This window comes from Setaria viridis, chromosome 9 (genome assembly GCF_005286985.2).
Source record: "Setaria viridis chromosome 9, Setaria_viridis_v4.0, whole genome shotgun sequence".
NCBI lineage: Eukaryota > Viridiplantae > Streptophyta > Magnoliopsida > Poales > Poaceae > Setaria > Setaria viridis.
Window position 1 is genome coordinate 21,104,144 of NC_048271.2, and position 13,949 is coordinate 21,118,092.

A 13,949-nucleotide genomic window follows, 5' to 3' on the forward strand; every position below is an offset into this window, starting at 1 on the left:
AAGGTCGGGGTCGGACGGTCGGTCCGTGTGGCTATCAATCTCACGGTCCGAGTACGCCCTATAGCAAAAACTAGCAGGCTTGATCATCCGGACATCTGTCTGATCCTTCCTGGTGCCCGTGGCCCGTGGGCCTCCACTTGCACAGTTGGGCGCTGCCAGCCTTGCTCTTCGGTTAGATTGCCTCGGGCCCCGCGCAGCATCAGCCGGCCCGGTCATCGAGGTTCGCGCCACCTTGAAAAAAAAAACTCGACGTGCGGCCAAGGGCATGTGTCGCTCCGTTAGATCGAATGGTTGATGCTAATTAGAAGTATTAAACATAGACTAATTATAAAATTAATTGTAGATGGAGTGAAATTTGCGAGACGAATCTATTCAACCTAATTAGTCTATGATTTGATAATGTGGTGCTACAGTAACCATTTACTAATGGTGAATTAATTAGGTTTAATAGATTCATCTCGCGAATTAGCACAGGGTCCTGCAATTAGTTTTAGAATTGGCTCATGTTTAGTTCTCCTAATTAGCATCCGAACATCCGATGTGACACTGTTAAAATTTAGCACCTCGTATCCAAACACCCCCTAAGATAGCCCAGCAGGTCGAGAAAGCCCTTGCTCCTTCCTCTCGTTTTAACTTTTTTTTAACTTTTTTAGATTCCTATACATTTAGATATACATAATATCTACATGCGTAGCAAAAAGATATAGGGGGTGTTTGGGAGACAGGGGCTAAACTTTAGATCCTATCACATCGGATGTTTGGATACTAATTAGAAGTGTTAAATATAGGCTAATTACAAAACTAATTGCACAACCCCTAGGCTAAATCGCGAGACGAATCTATTAGGGGTGCTTGCTACCACCTGCTAAAGTTTAGCACATGTCGCATCAGATATTTGGATACTAATTAGGAGTATTAAATATAGGCTAATTACAAAACTAATTGCACAGATGGAGTCTAATTCGCGAGACGAACTATTAAGCCTAATGAGTTCATGATTTGATAATGTGGTGCTACAGTAACCATTCGCTAATGATGGATTAATTAGACTTAATAGATTCATCTCGCGATTTAGCCTAGGGGTTCTGCTATTAGTTTTATAATTAGCTCATATTTAATCCTCCTAATTAGCATCCGAACATTCGATGTGACAGGACTAAAGTTTAACCCCTGATATCCAAACGAGGCCGTAGACACTAATCAAGCGGTCATGTGGCATGCTATAATCCGATCGCCATATCTCTCAGGTCCGAGGTCAGATTTAGGTGATCCATACGTCCATCTTGATCATTTTAACTCTATATTTTCTCTATTTCGAGCTAATCTTTATGTCTTCATGGTCTAGCTTTGCCTCGGGCCAAATTTGAGGTTCAACGCAAACCAGAAACATTGCAACGGTGCAAAGAAGACAGCTACTGCATCCGTACACCCTGAAGCCGCGCCCCTGCACACGGATTTACAGCCGGCCGGGCAACTCTAGTGTTTCTCCAACAGGCAAGGTGCCAAGGTCGGACATGACCTGACGACATGAATTCCTGGCGACCGTGCGCAAAGTCCAAACGCAGGGCAGGATCGACGAGACGCCCGGCAGGCGGCAGCAGGCAAAAGATCGCGCGCGTGCGTACGTCCGTGCCCGCGCCACAGTTTCGCGGCGCGCTCGTCCACATATAACAGAAGCCCCACCACCAGCAGCAGCTCTGTTGCAGCGGCCGCGCGCGACCCTTTGACAAGACGAAACCGCGACCGAGCGAGCGGAGGTGGAGGACAGCTCGCGTAAGCACAAAAAGAGGGCGCACAGCGTGCCCTTGGGTTGCACCGTTAGGCACAGGCGAGCCCAGGACACGGGCATGTGGACGTACTGGCGCGGGTCACTGCCCGTGGGGGGCACGGATGGTCAGGTCACTTCCATCCATCCGTGTCCATCATCGTCTCTCTTCCATCCAATTTAAAAGGGCAAGTACGTGAGCTGCTTTCAGCGGTTTGCACTTGGGGTAATGGGGTGGAGCTCACATTTGGTGCTGTCTTTTTAGTCTTGGGATGTTACCCAATACCCCATAGGCCCATAGCATGTGGGTGAACAATGGCAGATGTTTTCCTGCTGCCTGCCCGGTCAAAGCTTTGCTGTCATCGGCTCAAATTGGCATATGGATCACCGCTGTCCTACTGAGTGAGAGAGATGTAACGTAGGCGCTTTGGTCTTATTTCTACGTGACTGCGCCTTCCCACTGTATAATGGAAATCAAAACTGTATCATTAGATAACGAAAAGAATTATAGTGATCAACCAAAAGATTATAGTTATAAATTTTGAGTAACAATTCTTTATTGCTAAAATATTGTGCACTTGCACTGGTACCTATTCGCTAATAACCTGGAAAAAATAAACTGCTTAAATTATTAGCAATTATCTTAAACTAAACAAAGGAATAACCGATACCGTGCTCCTTGCTCGAACTAATCCATAATGACACAATTCGTGCGCACAATCACACAAATAAAAACAAGAGAAACGGAACGAGCCGTTGGACTAGCTGTGTAGTACATGCACGTGCACTAGGAGTAACAAAAATTTGAGGAGCTCAGCATAACTCACACTCTCAGTTAAAAACTGGAGAGGTACTACCGTACTACTGGTACTGCCTACGTGTTAGTACGTGGCAACACTAGGATGTGACTGGGCCTCAGGAGCTAGCCCTGCTTGTGCGTCGCGTCGATCACACTCGAGGTGCACGGTTTTAGGCCATCAACGCAACCAAAATGGGTACTTGTACAGTACGTAGGTGCACGCAGGTGCACGGGTGAACAGGAGATGCATGGTTCGTACGTCGCAGCCCCGGCCCCGTTGAATAACCTTGTACTGTCGTCCTCGCACGTACGTACACTAGCACGCATTTGTGCCAGTAACTCGGGTACTCGTACTGCGCAGGCGGCAGGGCGGGGCACGGGCGGCGTACCACGACCCTGGCTCCTCCCTCTCCCTCTCCCTGCCCAGTCGGCACGACCACTATCCACTGAGGGCGTTCGTGCCGTACGCTTGCAGGTTGCAGCGCGCACGCGAGGCCACTGGAGAACGAATCCACGGCACGAATCGACGGGCCGACGGGATAGCGGCGATTGACCGGCGGCCAGCCATATAGCTAGCTAGCGTCCATACATGCAATGCGCCATGCATGCACGCAGGCTGCCAGTGTCGGGCACAGTAGACCAGTACTTTCGCCCGGCGCGGCCACTGTGCGGCGTGTACTCGCACGAGAGCGTTTTGCGCCTGGCTTTGCATTGCATGCACGCACAGCACAGGCGTCGACTACGACCGGTCACGTCGACGTCGAGGAGTCACCGGCATGGCCTGTCAGGTTGCCGTCTCGTCGGTGCTTGTACTGGTACTTGCTAGTGGCAAAGCCTTTACGTCTTTATCCACCAGATCTTTGTCGGACACATGTTGTCGACAATTGCACGGTTATTATTATTATTATTATTCGTTACACGCAGACGTTCGCGCAGGCACGTAATCCTATCTCTATAACCACCTCCGAAAACACGTAGCATACAGGAGCTAGAGGAGCTGGAAATTCCGATCTCGTCGACTCTCTCTCTCCTTCAGTTCAAGCAAACAGCTCCCTGCTAGCACTTCCAAATAGAGAACATGCCTAATTTTGACCTTCTCAATTCCTATATCCATTCAGCAGCTGTTGTTGGCTGGCTATAGCTCAGCTACAGCTATCACTACTGAACAGGATGCATGTCAATTAAGTAGGTTTGCCTAGTAAATTTCAAATCTTGCACTTGACACATGTGCTTGCATTTTTAATTCTATCCAAAAAAATTTATGACAATACTGTTTTAATGGTAGGCAATACGCCCGTTGTGAGCCCTAGGCTCCTTTGGCGACATCATCAATATCAAAATCATTAGGTCATTCTCTCATAGGGGTTTAGTGTGTTGTTTATAAAGTCGAGTATACGTAGTATACATGAACGTTTGTGGCATTGCGTCTATATTGTGTGTGTTTTTTAAAAAAAATATGACATCACTCGATTTCCTAGGATTAGCCAAAGTTACTTTGGATGTCGCGTGGATGAATTTTTTTTATTTTGTATAACCCGATGGACAACAACAATGCCGCAAGCATGCGCAGAGATGTTATGGGTCCGCCATTGTTGATTTATCATAAATGGGCCAAATCAACCCCAGTGAAAAGCTTAATCGGGCTTTCACCAGGTGCTAGTGCTACATTGTTATGTTGAAATAGGCCCACTACTTTTAAGGCTGGACTTGTGATAAGTATGGGCCTTTTTAGATTGTTGGACCATCTACTATGTCTTCAAACGAGAAAAACGGATTTCCCTGAAGGGAGGTCGCCAGTTTTTTTTCTTTTTCATGAGTGGTGTTTCAATTTCAAACAGGGCCTCTGAGTTGTGTGCACCGAGTCTGCATGAGTGAGGGAGGGTGCCCCATGTTGTCGTGTGCTCAGGGCCTGTTAGATTATGAATTTTACTTTTGCGGACATTATTATTTGCAGAAATTCCGATATTTTTTTCAGAAAAAAAATGTAAGAATAGATTGCGAACCCAATTTGAAATCTTGCGATTTTAAGTATTCTATATAGGCTTTTTGATAACCGGCTCTGGGCTGGCCGATAGGCCCATTGGCTCCACTTTCATGGGCCACCCTACACGCCAAGCCCACTTCATGGTCCAAAAGGGCTGTCAACACTCAACACATCAGGTGATCTGGTCCACAACCTGAAGCCCACACAAGTGACTGGTCTTATTACGCGCCGTCACTATTCAGTCATTAATGTGCTGCAACTTGCAAGTGAACATCACTTATCTGACGTCAAGTCGTCAATAATGGTTTACGCAGTGTAAAAAGATGTTTACAGTTTACAACTTTAAAAATTTGCTTTTTTATGTCAAAAGCTAGTGTATTTGTGACCGGAATGGTCTTTACTCTGCCCCAAGAGGGATTTTCCGTCGTACATTTTGTGCTTTTACCGTGGCAGTTTCCCTCCTCCGGATGCACCGCAATAGGTGTAAAGCCTCTCATCCACCGTCTTTACCGACAATTGCACAACAGTGGCTGGCCATTTCAGATTTACCAGTCGTACAAAACATCGTCACTATAGTTTTTACTTCGGTACTTGGTAGAGAACTATCGGCAACTGGGCAACAAAATTATCTAGGACCAACTTTCCCGGCGGTTGTCATGCAAAAGCTTTACCTAAATGGAGTACTGATGTGGCAATCGTGAGAAATTCATTATTAAATTCACAAATAGTTTTAATGATGAAGTTGCTGATACCATACCACACATCCAACTGTCCAACACATCAGAGACGGCCGCACACAAGCATTAAGCCAACAACTTTATCACAAGCGAGGAGAGATCGACCTCGGCCACGCAGACCTCAGTAGTCAGTACCGTAGCGAGTCCGGAAGCGCGGTGATGACGCTCTTGACCTGCAGGTACGGCGACACCCATGTCCCGGCCGAAGCCGCTCATCTTGTACCCGCCGAACAGCGGGTCGAACGCTGTAGCGAACGTGACCTTGATAAACCATTTGTTCATCATTTTAGTGATTCAATGATAACATGATTATTGGGACTAACAAATTGGTTAGAACATGTCTTGAAGGTATTCTAGGTCCCAAGGAAGTAACCACAACTAAAGTCAAGTGAAGAAACGAAGAAATTCTGGAAAGCACACTATCGGATGTTCCGATGGCCCCCCAGATGAGCGTCGGAAGAAGCGTCGGAGCAATTAGTACGCTGTGATGAAGTCAAGCCAAAGTCAACCAACGGATGATCCCATGGCCCCTTTTCTAGTAGCGTCGGACAAATTCTGAGGGACATGCTTGAAAGACGAAGAAAATCAAGTAGTACCAGATGATGCGATGGAGGGCACAAAAGGAGCGTCAGATAAAGCATAAGGTTTCGGCAAAAAGCTCTTCAACACCGGATGATCCGATGGGTGCATCGAATGAAGCATTGGATTAATTTTGGATGTGTCAGTGAAAAAGTTGGGCGTGGGGAGCCAACGGCTAGTTGCACCGGATGTTCCAATGCATGCTAGAAATAGACCATCAGAACATCTGATGGTATACTTTTTAACTAGCCGTTAGAGCAAAAGCTCTTTGAGCCCTTGGTGCTATTTATACCTCCACCACTCGCCCATTTGAAGTTGCTGGAGTGTCTAGGGATGCATTGAAGACCAAGACTCATTAAGAACACATCCAAACCACTAAAAGTGTTTAAGTGATCAATCAAAGATTTAGCACAACTTAGAATAGTGTTTAGTGCTAGGATAGGCCTAGAGAGGAGTGAGTGCAAGGTGTGCCAACCTTGTGATTAGGTTCTAGAGTGAACTACCGCTGTACAAGAGAGTGCCGGCGTCTTGAAGCCTTGGTGGCTCACCGGTAAGTCTTCGACCCTCTGGCTTGGTGTGGAGTGGCGTCGACGACCTTGTGCAGAGGACGTGGAGACTCCTTACTTTGTGAAGAAGCTCCTTAGTGGAAATGGTATCAAGGTGACCGAGAAACTTTGGCGTGTGCCTTAGTGGCCGAGTCTTTGTGGCAAGTCAAGGGGTGCCTTGGGAGAGACTTGGTGACCGGGAAGCAATACTCTTATGTGAGTGCTTCAACAACGTGGACTATTGGTGGCTTAGTACCTACCGATACCACGGAAAAAATTCTTGTGTCAAGAGTTTGCTTTCTCTCATCCCCTCCTTACGTTTCCGCATTTCATACTTGCAACTTGTGTGCCTTTACTTTCCTAGAGTAGTATCTTGATAGGATTGGTTATAGGTTGCAAAACTTTATTTTGGGATGAGGATTCACACTAGATCAACTATAGGTGGTACATTTAGATAGCATGATCTAGTTTATATTTTGATGCAAAGTAGTGGAAGCCACAAGTACCCTCAGACTACCAGCACCGATGTAGGAGCAGTTGACCTACACGGTGCCAGCCCGCACCGACCGCGACACCCGGTTGGCGACGTCGAGGCTCCTGGTCACGATCCCGGCGGCGAGGCCGTACTTGGTGCAGTTTGCCTTCTCGATCGCCTCATCCACCGTCCTGGAAGAAGAAATCAAGCGCAATGCCTTGTCAGTCAGAGTGGAAGGCTGAATAATTCTGATCGATGTGCGTGAGATTCCAGAAGCGCGTACTTGAAATTCATGAGGGACATCACCGGGCCGAATATCTCTTCCTGGGAAATCTTCATGTCCTCCTGGTTATTCAATCAATTAATCCGGGTGAGTACGCGACCGTCGAACAGTGTAGAAGTGTATTCCGAGCAGTTTGATCTGTTGCGCTTGCTCTAGAAGTTACCGTGACATCTGCAAAGATTGTAGGCTCGATGTAGTAGCCTTTGTCGCCAGCCGGCTTGCCGCCGGTGAGCAGAGTCGCACCCTCGCTCTTGCCATGCTGAATGTTGCTGAGGACCACCTCAAATTGCTCCTTATCAACCTGCCACATCGAAGAAACATTTCCAGGTTGGTATTCTTCTGATACTAATCTCATGTTCAGGAATGATGGATGAACAAATTAAGATAAACAGTTTGATGGTTCCTGGGGACTCATGTTGGTGGTTGCGTCGAAAGGGTCTCCAACCTTCCAGTTCTGGGCGGCCTCCACGGCCTTCTTCACGAACTCGTCGTAGATCCCTTCCTGGACGTAAACGCGCGATCCGGCTACACAAACCTCGCCCTGTAAAGTTCAGAGGGTCAGCTCATGGGCATATGTTCGGAATTATTCTGAACATCACCTGTTGAAGATTACCAGTCCAGCACAATGATGTAGTACCTTGTTGTAGAAGATGGCGAGTCGTGACAGGTTCACGGCCATGTCCACGTCGGCGTCGTCGAAGATTATCAGTGGCGACTTGCCGCCGAGCTCCAGAGAGACCGTCTTGAGGTTGCTCCTCGCGGCCGACTCCATGACGAGGCGGCCAACTTCACCTGAGCCGGTGAAAGACACCTGCAATATGACAACATTTTGGTGAAGAACCCAACCAGAGCACATTTGGGATGGAAACCAGGTAATGGTCAGCGTGTTCTCACGCTGTCGACGTTCATGTGGGAGGTGATGGCCGCGCCGGCGGTCGGCCCAAACCCCGGGACGGCGTTGATCACTCCGTCCGGAATGCCGGCCTGCGCGATGAAATTCAAAGAAAAGAAACGTATATGGACTCAATTAGCAATTGTGATTCAAATCATTTGCCAAATGTTCGTGTGGAAGAAAACTTAAATTAATACAATACCAGCTTGGCGAGGTGGGCATAGTAGAGTGCGGAGAGGGGCGTCTGCTCGGCGGGCTTGACGACGACGGTGCATCCGGCGGCGAGCGCGGGGCTGACCTTGAGGAAGAACATGAGGGAAGGGAAGTTCCAGGGGATGATGATGCCGACGACGCCGATGGGCTCCTTGAGCGTGTACCCCTGGTACTTGCCGGAGAGGCGCAGCACCTCGCCGTGACCTTGTCGGCCGCGCCCGCGTAGTAGCGCAGCGTCTGCTCCGCGAACGGGATATCCATGAGCTTGCCCAGCAGCAGCAGCTTCCCGGCGTCGGCCCCGTCCAGCGCCGCCAGCTCCTCCGTGTGCTGCTCCACCAGGTCCGCCAACCTGTTCATGGTCCGGCCCCTCTCCTGAGGACGACAACGCCATTACCAAGTTTAATTTGCCGGGAAAGCTACAGTGAGTTCTAACAAAACGCAGGTGGTGCAGTAACTAGTGGGGATTCGTGAACGGCTGCCATTTTTTCTGTTTGAATTGATGATATGATTTCACGGGGCGTTTTACTTGCATAGCCTGACATGCGGGGCCACGTACGTGCCATGGTCAAAGGCCTCTCTGGCGGCCTTCACGGCCAGGTCCGCATCAGCTTTGTCCGCCTCTGCGATGTGGGCCAGCACATTACCCGTCCGCGGGTCCCGTGTCTCAAATGTATCGCCTGTAAATTCAAATCAAATTCATAAACAGCCCGCTACGTCTACCTGTTTAAGTTAAAAGTATTTTTCACTAAGCTATAAATTCAACGTACTCCCTCCATTTCTAAATATGTGATGTTTATGACAAGCTAAAAACTGTATATTTAAAAACTCAGGGAATATTTAGCAATTAATTAATTGACTTGGACTTGCGGCTAATGTGTAGTTAATTACTAAAAAAATATGTAACTGAAAAAATGTTTATAGATATGGGGAAAGAAAGATGAGGTGTATGTACCCGAGACAGGGTCAACAAACTCGCCGTTGATGAAGAGCTTGGTGAACTTGATTTCCGGCACCACAAGGTCTGCTGCATTGCCACTGCTGTTGCAGTCGTTGGTCGCCATTGATGCCGGCCTGCGTATGCCAAACAACTCACAGGAACCTTCTGATTCTTCTCTTCTGTCTCTGAGGTAGTCTTGAAGACGCTGGGCTTCTTATATAAAGACTACTCTAGCTGTGAGGACAAGTCATTGTTGCCACGTACTACGTCAGGATTGATTTATACTGGTACAGAAAATTTAGCGTGCTGGCAGGTGTGATTGGCACCCGCTAGCACAAAGCTTCTTTGGGCCGGTGGGGAGCACCCGCCAGCACAAATGCCATTGTGCTGGTGGGTGGCTTATGTCGCCCGCCAGCATAAACCTCGCCCAGATAAGGTTGTGGGCAGCTTATTTCACAACCAACCTTCCATTTGAAGCTTGCTCGAGAGGAGTTCGGGAAAAGCTTCAAAAACACCAAATCTAAGAGGGAAGGTTTTGCTCTTATTTCTTTGGAGGAGGTGGCTATATAAGGTGGTTTGTGCCATTCCAACCTTCCTTTTCAACTTTTATCCATCATTTCTAGCTTCATTAGGTTGTCATCTAGATCTAGATCTGGACCTAGAACAGAGAGGAGGGAAGAGAGAGAAAATAACTAGATGTGGATTATTTTTTAATAAAATATGGTCATATTATAACCATTACAATGCTATATTTATCATTTTAATATAATATAGAATTGAGTTTGACTACTTATTTATTATTACATTCATAATTTTAATTAATGAAGTTGATTGAATTAATATATAATTGAGTTTGATTTTTTTTCCTTCTTCTTGTTAATTATTACATCCATGGTTTAATTGAGTTTCATTTAGGGTACATCCATGGTTTAATTGAGTTTCATTTAGGGTAGTATAGAATTGACTTACTTATTAGTTACTACATTCATAATTTAATTGAGTTTATAAAATTGCAACCCGCTCATTAAATTAGTTAATATAACATGCAATTGTTGTCATAGGTTGTTAAAGATGGAAATTTTAATATACATACCATCTCCAATACGTCTTAAGGGTTCCATATTGTCTAGTCAGCGATCGACTTGTCGAACAGCTGATTCGTTTCCTTTGATTGTGTAGACGTACAATCATATCCACACTGTAAGATGCCATTTTTCGGCTATCAAGAGATTGTTTAAGTGCACAAACGGTTTGCATGTCCAAGATATTTCGAGTTTATAATTTGGGATAAGATTTGGGAAACCGTCTCAACCATAGACAGTACTAACCTGCTAGAGGATTCGTTCTTTACTCAAGTACAATGGGGAATATGTTCCGAAAAGCTTCAATGAAATTCAATTAAATATGGGTCCTTGAATCAAGACTCTGTGATATAAATCAATAACCTAAATAGCACATGCTTGGTGTGTAGGCTTAATACAGACTCTAATTAAGCTCATATTTAGTTACTACGTACCTCTGTTCCTTTTTAAATGACGTTCAGACCAAAAAGTTTAGCCTATTTCCAGTACAAAACTCCTGTCCGAAACGACAAACATTCACATACGGAGATCACATCTCTACGAGACTACAACTCTTCGAGCAATTTTTCTTACTCAGAAACTTATGTTTAATTTATTCTCCACGTTATTCTCCTATCATATATCTAAGTTTTATTGTCCAGTGAACGATGCTGACTACTGACACTGGTTATAGTAGTTGTAATTAAACTATTCAAGATCCGTCGTCTATCAAGCACAAACTATCTTTTCGAAGCCTCATCCCAAATTAACTAAGTAATGGTTTCCGATTTGCCACATCTCCTGGTATATTTTGGTGCTGGTGAAAAATATATTTGGTGTTTGTTTATAATGGATGATGCCCATGAGTCTCTTCTGTATCTTTACTAAATGTTTCGCCAGACATTGAGGTTTCACTACCCACGAGTATTGAGAAAGCTAGAAACATATTGCACACACATTTATTTAGGAAGGAGATAAACGGACGATGAACATGTTCATGAAATAGGTCGGACATCAACCGAAGTAAACCAAAAAAAAAAAGTCATTATTGAGCCAACAAAAATAAGAAGTCACTGTACGCTTGGGCAAGTCACTGCGGCATTTCTACATCAAATCCAAGCACGGACGAATTACTCTGAGAAGGAAACATGTTCCTGATGTGTGTTTTGCGCTGCGCGTTGTTCATAGAATCAGAAATCCGAGCCAGGGAAGAGTGGTAGATGGGTCACGATGAGTCGGTGATCACTATCTTGTCAGCGGATACTTCTTCAAGGCCGCCCATGCCCATATCCTTGCCAAACCCTAGAAGTTGAGTGCCAGGATCCCGAGAGCAAATATATTTTCCTTGGTTTTTTCCTCTCGAAAAAATAACCACGTAGTGTCATGGTCCACACCCTGCCGATTCGCGATTCATACAATGCTCCACGCATATCGGACACTGCGACCTCTCTGCTTTCCATTCTTGTCGTGCCATCCCGGCGTTGGAGCCTAACGTGCTCAGCATGCCGCCGGCCGTGCGAACGAGGCTCGCCACCACCATCTCCCTCCCCTCCGACTGCGTGCCGCTGCCGGCTCCGGGCCGCCGCGTACCGCTCTCCTCCTTCGACGCGCACTGGGCGGCGCTCCCGCCCGTCTGCCACGTCTTCCTCTTCCCCGCACCGTCGCCACCTCGTCCTTCCCAGGACATAGCGCGCGAGCTCAGGTCCTCGCTGGCGGCGGTCCTCCAGGCGTTCCACCCCCTTGCCGGCGAGGTCGCCTACTCGCCGGACTCGCGCACCGTGTCCATCGTCCTCGGCGACGATGCCCGCGTCGCGTTCGTCGAGGCCGAGACGGATCTCGCGTTCGCGAGGCTCGTCGTGGAGGGTGCCGAGTACGAGCAGGACGTTGACGCACTCCGGCAGCTAGTGCCGGACATCCGCCGGGACGAGCTACCAGCGCCGGTGATGGCAGTGCAGGTACGCGCTACATACTATACGTAGTACGTAGGCCCCGGCCGGGATGTCACGTAACGGTGAAAACGTGTGCGCGTGCAGGTGACGGAGTTCGTCGGCGGCGACGGGTGCGTGGCGGTGGGGCTGGCGGTGCATCACGCTGCGGTGGACGGGCGTGGGTTGTGGCGGTTCATAGAGATGTGGGCTGCGGCGGCGGTGGCAGCAGCAGCGGGGGTTCACCAGGGCCGTGTTACCGGGAATCCGGCACCGCCGCTTCAGGACCGCAGCCTGGTGAGCTTCGACGGCGACGAGGAGGTGGCCGGCGTGTTCTTGCGGCAGGTTACGCCGGACTTGCCCAGAGTTAGCCATTTGCCCAAGGTGAGTTGCTGAAACTGCTTCGATTTTCTGCAGTTCTATAAATTAAACATACATTAGCACTATTATGCATCAATGAAATAAGTAAAAAGATAAAGTATATTCGTCGGTGAGTTGTGATCTGTAGCTGCTTCCAATCAATGAGTTGTCTGTAGCTGCATCATTCAGTATATTCCCTCTTGGCTCCGACGACTCTCTGTATCAAAGGCAGGGGGGGCTTCGGACAGATTGAGGTCCCATTTGATTATATTTGCTTATTTTTAGCACCCGTTACATGAAATATTTAGATACTAATTAATTAAGAGTACTAAACGTAGACTATTTATAAAACCCATTACATAAGTGGAGGCTAAACGGCGAGATAAATCTATTAAGCCTAATTAGTCCGTGATTTGATAATGTGTTGCTACAGTAAACATTTTCTAATGGCGCACGTTCATTTTACCGGCATCCACGGTGCGTCGCCTAAAGCAGCGTCTCGCCGCCGCCACAGGCGTTAGGACGCTGCCATCAACTTTCGCCGCGCTGGCAGCGCACGGGTGGGTTTCCCTCGCGCGCGCCAGCGGGTTCACCGACGGCGCCCCGGTGTTCGCCGCCTTCCTCGCCGACTGTCGCGCCCTCATCTCGCCGCCGGCGCCGGACGACTACGCTGGCAACTGCGTCGTCCCGTGCATGATCTCGCTGAACGGGGAGGAGCTCGCCGGGGCAGACGGGCCTGCCCGGGCGTTCTTGGCCATCAGGAAAGCCGTGGAGGATGTCAGGCGGGACCCGCTCGCTGACTGCAGCCGGTGGATCACCAAGTTCGACGAGATGTCAGGCGGGCCGGCCGCACGGTCGTTCTTGCGGGGTCGTCGCGGTTCCCCGCGTACGCCGTGGATTTCGGGTTCGGGAGGCCGGTGAGGGTGGAGAAGACATCCCTGAACCACGACGGCGAGATTTCCCTTCTCGCCGGCAGGGAGGCCGGCTCGGTGCAAGCGTCGGTGGTCCTCTCCTCGGACAAGATGCCGGCGTTCCGTGAGATGTTTGGGGTTGACGTATGATTCTTGCCCACTCGATGCAATACCCATGCGTGAGCTGGTTCCAGGGTTCTCGATTTCGTTTTCCACTTTTTTGTCCTTGGCAAAATTCGGTCAAAATTTCGGACAAAGCTAGAAACACAGGCGTTTGCCGCGCCACCTGTAGAGTAGACTGGCACAGGATATATTCAGTTATGTGGTATGTATATGTAACATCATACAAATATTTATCTCTCTTTTTAGTATGATGATAAGCTTGAACTGATCTTCCTCCAGCTACTGCGACGCTCAGTGTCCATGTTGGCACTTGCAATTTAAATAGCTCTAAGAGGAGCTTTAATGAAATAAGGCTGATTT

The 13,949-nt window shown here is 48.0% G+C and overlaps 2 pseudogenes; one reads left to right on the forward strand and one right to left on the reverse strand.

The window, feature by feature from the left end:
• Positions 1-5,281: 5,281 nt before the first annotated feature.
• On the reverse strand, positions 5,282-9,799 carry LOC117837189 (aldehyde dehydrogenase family 2 member C4-like; annotated as a pseudogene).
• Positions 9,800-11,550: 1,751 nt separating this feature from the next.
• LOC117835433 (phenolic glucoside malonyltransferase 1-like) lies at positions 11,551-13,763 on the forward strand (annotated as a pseudogene).
• The last annotated feature ends 186 nt before the right edge of the window (positions 13,764-13,949 follow it).